Below are 14,216 nucleotides of genomic sequence, written 5' to 3'. Positions count from 1 at the left end.
CTATAAATCTGGATAATGCAGAACCAAAGAGGTGGAATGAGGTGAATGATCTTTTCCCCACCATATTAGGTGTTTTTTTTTATGGTATTTGTTAAGCGCTTACTATGAGCCAGGCACTGTTCTAAGCACTGGGAAGATACAAGGTAATCAGGTTGGACACAGTCCATGTCCTACATGGGCCTCACAGTTAATAACAGTGCTTAACAAATGCCAAAATAAATATGGTATTTGTTAAGCAATTACTGTGTGCCAGGCACTGTACTAGGCACTGGGATGGACACAAGCAAATCGAGCAGCACACAGTCTCTGTCCCATGTGGGGCTCACAGTCTCAATCCCCATTTTACAGATGAGGTAACTGAGGCCCAGAGAAGTGAAGTGTCTTGCCCAAGATCACAGAGCAGACAAGGGGTGGAGCTGTGTCTAGAACCCAGGTCCTTCTGACTTCCAGGCCCGTGTTCTATCCATAGGCCATGCTCTTAGTTTGCCAGACTAACTGGCTGAGAGGTCAAGGGCAAGAAAGACAGCACCTTCAACTCCACCACCACAATCGTGCCACACAGTAAGTGCTTAACAAATGACATAATGATTATTATTATGGCCATCTTCTATAACTCTGTGTGGGTCAGAGTTTATCTGATGTTTACCACAGTGCTTTGTGCGAAGTAAATGTGTAATAGATGCCCTTAACATTGGTTGAGTTAGGCCCAGTTGATGGATAGGTGTCAGCTTGTTCCCTGGGAACCACAGGCAAGCTATTTGCCAAGGACGCAGTGTGGCTTAATGGATAGAGCACAGGCCTAGGAGTCAGAGGCGCTGTGTTCAAATCCTGGGCTGGCAGCTGCCTGCTGTGTGGCCTTGGGCAAGTGACTTCACTTCTCTGTGCTTCAGTTTCCTCAACTGCAAAATGGGGATTCAATACTCGTTCTCCTTCCTGCTTAGACTTTGAGACCCAAGTGGGGCAGGGACAGTGTCTGACCTGATTACCTTGTATCTCCCCCAGTGCTTAGAACAGGACTTGACACATAGTAAGTGTTTAACAAATATCACAGTCATTTGCCCAGTAGGGGCAATTGAGAAACATGGGTTTGGATCCTTAAAACAGAGGGAGGCTTCAGGGGTTCCCCAGAAATACCCTGAGGGCTTAGTTTAGGGGCAAAATAGTTTCCAGGGATTCACCCTGGACTCAAGAAACTCCAGCAGGGCAGGGGGTTTGTGGGCTTAATAAATGGTATTTGCTAAGCACTTACTACGTGTCAGACATTAGTGGAAGAAACTAAGGCACAGAGAAGTGAATGACTTTCCAAGGTTACTCAGCAGACAAGTGGTGGAGTCTGGATTAGAACCCTGGTCCTCTGACTCCCAGACCATTAGACCACATTGTTTCATTGTTGTTTAAGGTTGATTAAATTTGTCTCCTTGAGGGCCACGATGGTGTTTGCTATTGTGTTAGGCTCCCCCAAGTGCTTAGTACAATGCTCTGCACACAGTAAGTACTCAAGAAATTGTCAGTCCAGCGACCTCTGAGAGGATGGGAACATCCTAGAACTCTCAGGGGACTGAGACAGATGTAGGCACATTAATGGAGTCTAGTCAACCTACCCTCTTTTCCTTTCCCACTAGACTCTCTGAAATGGTTCCAAATTTTCTAGAACTTTCTGAAAACAGATGTTGTGGGCATGAGTTGGCTACAGGCCTCAGGCTACCTAGGGCCTAATCTCAGCCCGCAGGATGGCCATGGAGTAGTAAAGATGCCCACCTATAGAGCCTGGGGGCAAAATTTGAGGTGTTGGTTCTGCTCCACTCAACAGAAGCTTTCACGGCCTTAAAAAGTGAGGGGATGGCTTGTGAACACCTCAAAATGCACATTTGCAAGCAATCCCCATAAGGAGGAGAACTTATAGGACTCAGAAGGAGAAGGCAGTTAGTCAATTATATTTATTGAGCGCTTACTATTTGCAGACATATTTTCTGCCCAAAATGAGCTTACATTCTAAAGGAAGAACAGTCTGTTTGTCTCTACAATGGCAAAGTGAAATCTATTATGTGCAAGTGCTCCCAAAAATAGTGTTTTCTACCCAGGCATAGAAATGTCAGTCCATTTGTGAAGCGTTTGCAACTATTATATTGTAACTTGTACCTGTGTGGAAAGCATTACATTGTAGGGATTTTCTTTTTATTCCAAATAATGACCTTGATTCTCCATACCTGGAAGGGATCTCTAAATCTATAAACTGAGAACGCTGAGGAGCAGTAGTGTAATGAACTAGAAAGTTTATGACTCCTTGATCCCAAATAATTATTTAGAGCTGAATTTGCACTCCAGATTTTGGGAAAATAAAAAAATCTGGGCAATTTTGCCCATATAGAATGAATGAATCAGTGGTATTTATTGAGTGCTTACTATTTGCAGAGCACTGTTCTAATTGCTTGAGAGAATACAAGAGAGTAAGCAGACACATCCCTTGCCCATAATGAGTTTACAGTCTAGAGATGAGCTTTCTGGTATGTGTTTTTTATTTCTCTGTGCTGTAGGTCTCTAAAATGGTTGTAAAGCTCTATAATGAACTTCATAGTATTTTGTGCCAGAAAAAACAGTAATAATACTAATACTAGTACTATTTGTTAAGCGCTTACTATATTCATTCATTCATTCAATAGTATTTATTGAGTGCTTACTATGTGCAGAGCACTGTACTAAGCGCTTGGGATGAACAAGTCGGCAACAGATAGAGACAGTCCCTGCCGTTCGACGGGTGCCAAGCACTGTTCTAAGAACTGGGGTAGATACAGGTTGGACACAGTCCCTGTCCCACATGTGGTTCACACTCTTAATCCCCACTTTACAGATGAGGTAACTGAGGCCCAGAGAATTGAAGTGACTTGCTAAAAGGTCACACTGCAGACAAGTAGCACACAGGTTCCATATTCTATCTCATTCTCATTTTATAGATGAGGAAACTGGAGCCCAGAGAGGTTAAGTGACTGACTCAAGATCACACAGTAGGCCAGTAGCAGAGCTGGGACTTAAATCGGGGTCTTTTGATTCCCAGATTTTGTGCTCTTTCCACTAAGTCCTACCGCTTCCCACAAACTCAAGAAACACACCCAGCTAGGACCTAGCCATGCACTGCAGGTTTTGGAGATATCAAAGCTTGCCAGCTGTGTGACTTTGGGCAAGTCACTTAACTTCTCTATGCCTCAGTTACCTCATCTGTACATTGGGGATTAAAACTGTGAGCCCCACGTGGGACAACCTGATCACCTAGAGAGGGAGACAGACATTCACATAAATAGATAAATAAATAAATACAAAAATATTGTGCCACCTCTTCTCATCCCATTCCTATACTCTTTATCCCCTCCCTCTTTGGGTTTGTGCTAGGAGCTCATCTCTAGACTGTAAGGCACGGAACATGTCTGCTAATTCTGTTGTAGGTACTCTCCCAAACACTTAGTACAGTGCTCTGCATGTGGTAAGTGTTCAATAAATACGACTGATTGATTGAGGTGGGAGAATGCAAGGGGAGGGATGGAAAGGGGAAGAGAGAAAAATAAATAAATATATGATAGCTTACTGATATCAAAATTATATTACCGGTATCCCTAAATGCACATTAAAAGTATAGACTGCTGCATAATGAATGTGGGCCTATGCAAATGAATATGTAAATGATCACATACATGATTTAACAGTACAGTAATACCAAAAGGGTTTCCTGAAAGAGTAATTTCCTTTTCGACTACTGCCTGGTGCAGATTCAAAAGATGTTTTTCTCCTTGGAATTGTGCTGATTTCAGTTAATGATGCCTCTGCAGTAGGAGCTTGAATTAAAAAATGGTGCTTTTTAATTTGAAGAAAAAGGAATTCTTACTCCTGTTTGTTTGCATCAATATTAATAATAAGAAGTTGGGAAAACATGAAGATAGATGATATTCTACTTGAATCTGGTCTGCAATTATGAAGCCAGAGAAGCAGTGTGGCCCAGTGAATACAGCCCAGGCCTGGGAGTCAGAAGGACCTGGGTTCTACACCTGACTCTGCCACTTGTCTGCTGCATGGCCGTGGACAGGTCACTTCACTTCTCTGGGTCTCAGTCACCTCATCTGTAAAATGAGGATTAAGACTGTGGGACATGGGTTGTGTCCAACCTGATTAGCTTGTATCTACTACAGTGCTTGGCACACAGTAATGACGCCCATCAAACAAAAATTCCTCACCATTGGCCTTAAAGCAGTCTACCACCTTGCCTCCTCCTACTTCATGCTACTCTCCTTCTACAACCCAGCCTGCACACTTCACTCCTCTAATACTAATCTTTTATCTGTGCCTCGATCTCACCTATCTTGTCCACGACCTGCCTGGCCTGGAACATTCTCCCTCCTCAAATCCGACAATTACTCTCCCTACCTTCAAAGGCTTATTGAAGGCACATTTCCTCCCAGACATCTCTCCAGACTAAGCCACACCTTTCCTCTTCTCCCACTCCCTTCTGCATCACCTGACTTGCTCCCTTGGATCTTCTCCCACACCCAGCCCCACAGCACCTATGGACATATCTGTACTTTATTTGTATTGATATCTTTCTCCCCTCCTTTAGACTGTAAGCTTGTTGGGGGCAGGGAATGTGTCTGTTGTTATATCATCCTCTTCCAAGAGCTTGGTACAGTGCTCTGCACACAGTAAGCATACTTTAAATACAACTGAAGGAATGAATGAAAGAAAAAAGAAAGCCCTTCTAAGCCTCACTGGCCTTCAGAGAAGCAGCGTGGCTCAGCGAAAAGAGCAGGGGCTTTGGAGTCAGAGGTCATGAGTTCGAATCCCTGCTCTGCCAGTTGTCAGCTGTGTGACTGTGGGCAAGTCACTTAACTTCTCTGTGCCTCAGTTACCTCATCTGGAAAATGGGAATTAAGACTGTGAGCCCCACGTGGGACAACCTGATTCCCCTCTGTCTACCCCAGTGCTTAGAACAGTGCTCTGCACATAGTAAGCGCTTAACAAATACCAACATTATTATTATTATTATTTACTGCTGAATTTTGGCTCAGATTCAGCTGACCAGTCTGAAGGCACTTTTGCCTCTGAGCAGCTTTAACTGACAAAACAGTCCTAACTCTTGGTGATCTTGCAAACAGCAGCTGTAAGTACCGTCTTGGGGAGCGGTTTAGAAAGGCTGGTGAGCACCCCCCGGAGAATAGCAGAAGAGCAAAAGATACCACTTTGCAGACTCATTCAGGGCGCTGACCCACTATCAGTCAGTCAATGATATTTATAGGGCACTTACTACGTGCACAGCACCTACTAAGCACTTGGGAGAGTACTGTAATGACCTTACAGTTTATAGAGGCAGACATTAATATAAATCAGTAATGTATAATATATAATTCAAATAAATAATTCATAATTATAACTTATAGATATGTTCATAAGTGGTGTGGGTTTGAGGGTAGAGTGACTATCAAATATCCCAAAGTCACAGATCTGTGCATAAACAACGCAGAAGGGAGAGCGAAGGGAGAAGGTAGAGCTTCCCCAAGGCCTTTTGGAGGAGATGTGACCTTAATAATGCTTTAAAGGGGGGGACAGTGGTGGTCTGCTGTACACTGAGTTCTTTCAGGGCTCTGCAGAAGCCTTTGGCCTGACTTTTTGCTAGCTTTGTGTCAGAGAGTCTGGAGATTCATACATTGTATCCACCCCTGTAGAAAGTTACAGAGGAACCCCAAAGGAACTCTTTTGCTACCAGAGGACAGGTTGGAGGGGACAAAGTGATCAATCAGTGGTATTTACTGAGCACTTACTGTATATGGAATACTGTACTGAGCATTTGGGAGAGTGTGATTGGATTTCCTCAGTGACGTTTTCTTTTACTTGTCCTTACTTCTCTGCAAAAGGCAAAGTTATAAAAAAAAGTGGGTTTATAGCAGTAAGTGAACTAATCACAGCTCTTAAGAGAACATTGAGCTTAATTCTCCAATAGTTTGAACCCAACATTGTCCCATCCCACTGTTTTCCCAGGCTGGTAAGATCAACCAGATCCAGGGGGTGGGGGAGGAAAGAATAACCAGTCAAGGGGCATGTCTCGGCCCAAAAATGAATCCATTTAGTCAGCCGAGGGTAGTTTTAAGATGGAGGATGGTAAAAGACAGCTGGTTGGGATGATGGCTGGATTTCCAGGCCAGTGTTGGGAGTTTGTGTGCAGACAAAGTTTGAAAATGGTTTGGTAATCTGAGGTGAGCACCAGAACCATCTATTTCCATCCCATTGATTTTCCCCTCAGGCAGACCATTTTCTGCTCATTGATTTTTCACAACTGGTTGAGTTGTGTTTCCTTCATTTGTCAGAATCTCCTCAAAGTATTTGGATGATCTTTGCCTTGCTCTTTTTCTTTAGTTTGATTTACCAGCATTGCTGCCTCCAACTGTGGTGACACTGTTCAGGGCTAGGTCAGCCCTCGTAAAGGTTTCCTTGTGCAAGAGAAGGGTCATATTAATAATAATTATATTAATAATAATAATATTTGCTCAGTGTTCACTTTATGCAAGACACTGTACTAAGCACTGGGATGGATACGAGCAAATCAGGTTGGACACAGTGCCTGTCCTATGTGGGGCTGACGGTCTCAAATCCCCATTTTACAGATTAGGTAACTGAGGCACAGAGAAGTGCAGTGACTTGCCCAGCAGACAAGTGGTGGAGCCAGCATTAGACCTCAGGACCTTCTGACTCCCAGGTCCGTGCTCTATCCATTGTGCCATGCTACTTCTCATGGTTGCGGCATCTTCACGAGCCAAAGCCTTTTTTCATTTGCAAAAATGAAGTGTTCAAGGGAAGTCAACTGGGGCAGAAATATTATTTTCATCAAAAGTACGTTGACCACACTGGATGTAGACTTGAAAGACTAGTTATTAGTGCTAATTATTAGTTATTTTTAGTTCAATTTGGAAAGGATAAAAAAAGGCATCTTTTGTATGCTCATAACTTCCATACTGATTAGAGCTCATGTTTAATAATAATTATGGTATTTCTTAAGAACGTCTTATGTGGAAAGCATTGTGCCAAACTCTGGAGTCAATACAATCAGATGAGACAACCAATCCTTGTCCCATGTGAGGCTCACAGTCTAAAGTTATGGGGCTATCAATAGGAAATCACTTTTAAAAATTAACTTTAAAGAGTGGGAGCCATCAGAGGCTCAGGGGATATACACTTTTGGGGTGTAGTTTGAGTGGATGACAGAATATGGGCAGAGCAAATGGGGTGGCCCAGCAAAAGTGAACTTAACTGCTGGCCCATCAGAAAGGAGAGAGGAATAAAGTCACCTTCCAGACTGCAAACTTCCAGTGGGTAGGGAATGTGTCTACCAACTCTGTAGCTGCACAGGATGTAGCATGGCCTAGTGGATGAAGCATGGGCCTGGAAGTCAGAAGGACTCGGGGTCTAATTCTGCTCTGCTGCTTGTCTGCTGTCTGACCTTGGGCAAGTCACTTCACTTCTCTGTGCCTCGGTTACCTCATCTGTAAAATGGGGGTTAAGACTGTGAGCCCCATGTGGGTCATGGACTGTGTCCAACTTGATTAGCTTGTATCTTCCCCCAGTGTTTAGTACAGTGCCTGGCACCTAGTAAGCATTTAACAAATACCATAAAAAACAAAAAAAGCTTAGTACAGTGCTTTGCGCACAGTAAGTGCTCAATCAATACCACTGAGTGATGGATTGATTGAAAAGGAGTTGAGGATTCCAGCACCCAAGCTTCTGCCCCCTGCTATAAGGGATAGTTTAGAGAGGGAAAAGTTTCCTATTTATTTAATTTGTTTCATTTTTGAGAAGCTAGGGCACTATAGGCTAAGAATCAAGACGCCTTCCTTTACATGCCAATGAGGTGCCTAGGTAGCATCTATGGCATCCAAAAGAAAAGAGAATGAGTGGGTCTTTTTATGTGAATGGATGGTCTGTATGCTCTCCATCTCCAGCATTGGAATAGCTTGGGCCTGTTGACTTGAGGTTCTTTTGGAATTATGTGACAACCACTTCCCTTCTAGAAGTGACCCCAAGGTCCAGATGTGCTGCTGTCATCCTGAAAATGGGCAGCAGAACCTGTGGAGCAGCCAGAGGTTGGCAGACTACCCTCTGAGGTATGTGACCGGAGTTGCCAAAGGCTATCATGGAACTACAGTCTCACTTTTTAAATATGGTATTCGTTAAGCACTTACAATGTGCCAGGCACTGTGTTAAGTGCTGGAGTAGATACAAGCTAATCAGGTTGGACACAGTCCGTGTCCCAGGTGGGGCTCACTGTCTTAATCCCTATTCTGCAGGCAAGGTAACTGAAGTACAGAGAAGGGAAGTGATTTGCCCAAGGTCAGACAGCAGACAAGTGATGGTGCTGGGATTAGAAACCCGGCCTGTGTTCTACCCATCTGGCCACACGGCTTCTCTCCATCCCTAAATGTCCAGAGCCTGGAGGCAAGGCCATGTTGGATTACCAGGTCAGATTTATATAAGGAATGGGAGAGGACTGCTTTTTCCTTTGTACAGTCAGAAAGACTCCCTCTTTTCCTTCAGGTTGACATTGAGCTATTGGATATTCCCCTCTGGGTGTGACCTTAATCGTGCTTTCACCTGACAGTAAGTAGCAGGGGCCAAAGCCATATATTCCCAGATATTGATAAGAATGCAATTACAAAAAATGTCGATAATAATCGCTGTTGCCCTAAGCAGAAACATCGCCCCAGATCACTGAAACAAGTATTTGGGTAAGGTGAGGGAGATGAAAGAAATGTGGAAATGGAAGTACAGTAGGTTCTGTTAATTATCTGCACTGATGGAGAGGAGCATTAGTGTGGATAATAGAAACAGCTGCAGACTATTGCATGTGTTCAAACACACAGATAGGCCTATCGCGCTCCCATAACCACACGCACACACAACACACTCACTCTCTCTCAGACTCATTTATCCTCCTGCCTCTAAGCAGGCTCCAATTCCCATTAAGCAGCATTGCCTTGGGTTTCCACTCAAGGAATAAGCATATGAAGCAGAATATTTTGGGGAGGGAGTAGGAGAATAGACTGCGGCAGAACATTTCGGGCAGGAGGCCGTCCCCCGGACTAATAATAATAATAACTGTAGTATTTGTTAAGCACTATGTGCCAAGCACCGTACTAAGCGCTGGGGTAGGTCCAAGATAATCAGGTCTCACCTGGGGCTCACAGTCTAAGTTGGAGGGAGAACAGGTATTGAATCCTCATTTTACAGATGAGGGAACTGAGGCACAGAGAACTGACTTGTCCAAGGTCACACAGCAGACAAGTGGCACAGCTGGGATTAGAATCCAGGTCCTCTGACTCTCAGGCCCATGCTCCTTTCCCTCCACCATGCTGCTACTAGATTAGTAGCCCTAGGGTGGAGGAATATGCTTAACCAGAGGTTGCAGGGGCAGGTAAATCTCTTTGCTCTGGGGAAGAGGTTTTTTTTTAAATGGTATTTGTTAAGTGCTTACTATGTGCCAGGCCCTGGTCTAAGCACTGGGACTCTCCCAAGCACTTAGTTCAGTGATCTACACTCAGTAAGTGCTCAGTAAATACGGTTGAATTGAATGAATAAAGGCTTGGGCACAGTCCATGTCATGGGCTCAGAGTCTTCTTCTCCATTTAATAGATGAAATAACTGAGGCACAGAGTAGTGAAGTGACATGCCAAAGGTAACAGAGCAAATACATGGTGGTTCTCCTGACTCCCAGGCCCTTGTTCTAGCCAAAAGGTCACTCTGCTTCTCAGGAGGTTGATAGGCAAGAGGGAACACTTCTCAAGTGGAACAGGTGGAGAGGGATTGTGTTACCAAATCTACTGTATTTTCCCAAGCGTTTAGTACAGTGATCTTCACATAGTAGGTGCTCAACACATACCACTGATTGACTGAGAAGTGAACAGGAGAGGTAAGGTAGTACTTAAGGAGAATGACCAGAGCTTGGGAAGGGTCACTGGAGGCAGAGATGGAAGCTGGACCACCCCGTTGTCTAGGGGCCATGGAGTTCCCTAGTGGGCATGGCAAGGCCCCACAGTAAAATCCTCCAGGGCGTGAGGGGACTGGGTGACAGAGACTGAGAGAAAGAGAAACACACAGCTTTAAAGCTAAAGAGAGACGGAGTAGGGGAAATGTCCAGCAGGCATTCCGGGAAGACTGGGAAAAACCTTGGAGCTGCCTGGAGCCAAGTGAAATGGGGAATGGAGTGGAGACACCCCTGAATCTATGTGAAGGCAAGTAATCTGATAGTGGAGAACTGAGAATGTACCCTCTAAGGAAGTAAAGGCAATCACCGTCTCGGACTGGAACGCTACCACATACTCCATTTAAACATTATTAAGGAACCACGGGGTTCAGAATTCATCACCCTCAATAGATTTTATTTATTGTTCTTCAACAGTAGAGGATGATACTACAAATAATAATTACGGTATTTGTAAAACGCTTACTATGTGCCAAGCACTGTTCTAAGCGCCGGGGTAAGCCCACGTGGGGCTCACAGTCTCAATCCCTATTTTGCATATGAGGTAACTGAGGCCCAGAGAAGTGAAGTGACTTGCCCAAGGTCAGACAGCAGACAAGTGGCAGAGTCTGGATTAGAACCCACGACCTCTGACTCTAACTCTGACTCCCAACCCCATGCTCTTGCCATACTACTCCTCCATAATCATAATGGTATTTGTTAAGTGTTTACTATGTGCCAAGCACTATTCTAACCCCTGAGGTAGATACAAGGTGTGATCCGGTTGTCCCACGTGGGGCTCACAGTCTTAATCCCCAATTTACAGATGAGATAACCGAGACCCAGAGAAGTTTAGTAATTTGGCCAAAGTCACACAGCTGACAAGAGACAGAACGGGGATTAGAACCCATGACCTCTGACTCCCAAAGCCCGGACTCTTTCCACTGAGCCACGCTCCTACATAAAGGCAGCACAAATACCAGCTCGACCTTCTTTTCTTTCTTCCATAAAAACCCAAACCCCGTTTCTATTTTCCCAATCTCCCACCAGTCCCCTGAGATAGGTAGGACAAGGAGCCGGGAGAGGATCTGGCAAATTACACCTTAATTATGCAAGCCAGGAGACAGCTGGAGACTACTGTAATGTTCCCACCAGCTCTGAACCTCCCCTTTTTATTTCGGGAAGGTGGGGAAGAGGGAAGGAGAAAGCTTCCTATGAAGTACCCTACCCCTCCAAGAGACGAAAGCCAATGACCAATGTAGGTCCACCTACCCCACCGTCCCGTCCAGCCCTTTAATTTCGACTCGGAAAGGAGGGAGGGGAATCATTCTTTCTTTTTCTGCGGCTTTAATTCAACCCCACAACTTCTGAACCAGCCCAGCAATAGGCCCGCAGCCTAAAGGGAGAGGAGGGCGTTGGATTTCCTGCAATTGTTTCTTTTTTTTTTTTCCTTTTTTCTGTCCCCTTCGCTATTTTGGGTTTGGGGTCGCCTCTGGAGCCTCGGCTCCCGCTCCCTCGGGGCTCCTTCTTACCTGTGCATCGGGGGAGGAGGAGGAGGAGGAAGGTGGGGAGGGAATTGAGGAAGGAGTCGGCCTGTCTTTTTCCTCCTCTCCCGCTCAGGCACAGACCCGCACAGAGGACCGACTCCCGCACCCTCGCACTTTTTCCCTCTCTCTCGGCTCCTCCAAGATGACAGGGCGGCGGAAGAAAGGCCGCTGGAATCAGCTGGTAGGTAGTAACCCTAAAACCCCACCCCCGCTGCTTTGGCTTTCCCAGGGTTTTTCCCCCCCTTCCCTCCCTCCTTCCCTCCCACCCGCTCCCGCACCGAGCCCGGGAGAGGGGGAAGGGAGAACCGGGGGGCGTTTTTGCGGGGCAGGCGGGAGCCTCCTCGCTGCAAACCTCCCGCAGGGCATCGAGCTCGGTTGCTGCTGCTGTTGCCCTGCTTTCTCCTCCTCCTCCTCCTCCAAGGATTGCATTTTGCTCGTTGGCTTTTTTTTTTCTTCCCCTCCGTTTTTGTCGGCGGGAATGAGCGTGCGGGGCGGCGGAGCGAGGGTCGGGAGTGTAAGTTTGGTGGGGGCGGCGGGGGCGGTGGGGGCGGCGGGGGCCGGTCCTGCGCCGGGAGAGATGGCTGCACCGCCCCAACTTACCGGTAAAAGATCTCTTTCTCTCTCCCCCCACAATCCTGGCGACACCCCCCACCCCGCCTGCCTCCACCTCCCCGAGCAAGTGCTGGACCCCCCCTTTCCCCTCCCCGGTCCTGTGCTGGACACCCCCCCTTTCCCCTCCCCGGTCCTGTGCTGGACACCCCCCCTTTCCCCTCCCCGGTCCTGTGCTGGACACCTCCCCCTTTCCCCTCCCCGGTCCTGTGCTGGACACCTCCCCCCTTTCCCCTCCCCGGTCCTGTGCTGGACACCCCCCCTCCTTTCCCCTCCCCGGTCCTGTGCTGGACACCTCCCCCCCTTTCCCCCTCCCCGGTCCTGTGCTGGACACCCCCCCTTTCCCCTCCCCGGTCCTGTGCTGGACACCTCCCCCTTTCCCCTCCCCGGTCCTGTGCTGGACACCTCCCCCCTTTCCCCTCCCCGGTCCTGTGCTGGACACCCCCCCTCCTTTCCCCTCCCCGGTCCTGTGCTGGACACCTCCCCCCCTTTCCCCCTCCCCGGTCCTGTGCTGGTCACCTCCCCCCCTTTTCCCCTCCCCGGTCCTGTGCTGGACACCTCCCCCCCTTTTCCCCTCCCCGGTCCTGTGCTGGACACCTCCCCCCCTTTTCCCCTCCCCGGTCCTGTGCTGGACACCTCCCCCCCTTTTCCCCTCCCCGGTCCTGTGCTGGACACCTCCCCCCCTTTTCCCCTCCCCGGTCCTGTGCTGGACACCTCCCCCCCTTTTCCCCTCCCCGGTCCTGTGCTGGACCCCTTCCCCCCCCCCCCCCGGTCTTGTGCTGGACCTCCCCCCGCAGTCTTGTGCTAAACCCCACTCCCTCCCCCGGCTCCCCGTGCCTCCCCTCGCCCTTTGTGTTGGATCGGGGGCTCGGCTCCCGCAGGTGGGTCAGGCTGCCGGGAGCCGGTCCTTGGTCGCCGTGAGAGGGGTCCCTGGTAGCCGAGGAAGGGTCCCTAATAGCGGGCAACCAGTCCTGGTAGCCTCGGACCGGCCCCTGGTAGCCTCGGACTAGCCCCTAGTCGCCCGGGACCGGCCCGGTTCATCCTCGCCTCCGCCTGGACCGGGTTGGGGCCCTAAGGGGTCTCGTAGCCCGGGCCCGTGGCATCCCTCCTGGGGTGGCAGAAAATAAGGTCTGGGTCTTTGCAAAAGGGCTAGGTAGCCCACCTCCCCACCGGCTCCCTCCCCAACCTTTTTAGCAGGGCGAGGGGCTTGGCCTGTTGGTTGCAGCAAGCTGCAAATACAAACAGCAGCCTGTTTGGGAGCTTTAACGAAACTTGATCCCGTTCCTGGCAGGGCAATAGTCTTGTCGTCGGGCTTATGTGTGGGTACTGCATCTCTGGCCTAGCAGTGAAATCCAGCAGGGCTGGAATGAGAGGAGAGCCGACAAAACTTACCTATGCACAGAAGCAGGTTTGCTCCTGCCAGGATAGGCCAACTAGGAATCGTGGCAGGGGCTGGTGCTGGGATTTTTTCCTCCGTTTCCTCTTTCATTTTAGGAAAAAAAACCGAGTCACCTAGCTGTGAAATGTCTTTACAGATGCATTTTTGGTAGGAAGGAAAGGGTCGTTTGGTTTGGGGTGATTCACGGCTCTTTTTCTGAGGTTTTTATTTTTCCCTTTAGAGTTCCAAGGTTACAAATTCTATTCCCTATTACCAGGGCTGCTGCCATTGGTTGGGGGGGAAAAAAATCTCCCCAATTTCATTTCCCAGCTCTTACAGCTGACGCTGAAATGTTGCTTCATGCTGTGTCATGTAGTCGTATATTTAAGATCAATTTATAAGCCATAATTTTCTCCTGTTTTCACCACACCTCTTGAGGGTATTTTTTCCAAAATCGTTTAACTGCCATTTTCTGACCTTTTTCGGGCTGCAGTGGGTTTGAAATTATTGCTCCAGCAAAGTATTCATGAGTTGAGACCGAATGAATGGTAGTCAGTCATCCAAACTTTCACGGGAGAAAGTGTGACACGTTTAAATTCAGCCATGTGAACTAAATTCCAAAATGGGTTTGGTTTTTTTTTTTAACCACTCCTCCCCTGGAAGGGCACAGAACCTCATGTACTGAGGTTATCCGAGG

At 47.6% G+C, this 14,216-nt stretch overlaps 1 protein-coding gene across 2 annotated transcripts in view; it reads left to right on the top strand.

Annotated features, from left to right (window-relative positions):
- The first annotated feature begins 11,054 nt into the window (after nt 1–11,054).
- Nucleotides 11,055–14,216, top strand: part of MID2 (midline 2) — a 234,751-nt gene continuing 231,589 nt past the window's right edge. For both annotated transcript variants that reach the window (XM_029067940.2, XM_029067941.2), the window contains exons 1-2: nt 11,055–11,243; nt 11,606–11,713. The gene's annotated coding sequence lies outside the window, so the exon portion shown is untranslated. The remainder of the gene's footprint in view (nt 11,244–11,605; nt 11,714–14,216) is intronic.

Source organism: Ornithorhynchus anatinus, chromosome 6 (genome assembly GCF_004115215.2).
Source record: "Ornithorhynchus anatinus isolate Pmale09 chromosome 6, mOrnAna1.pri.v4, whole genome shotgun sequence".
Taxonomy (NCBI): Eukaryota; Metazoa; Chordata; class Mammalia; order Monotremata; family Ornithorhynchidae; genus Ornithorhynchus; species Ornithorhynchus anatinus.
This window is presented reverse-complemented; position numbering and strand designations above follow the sequence as displayed.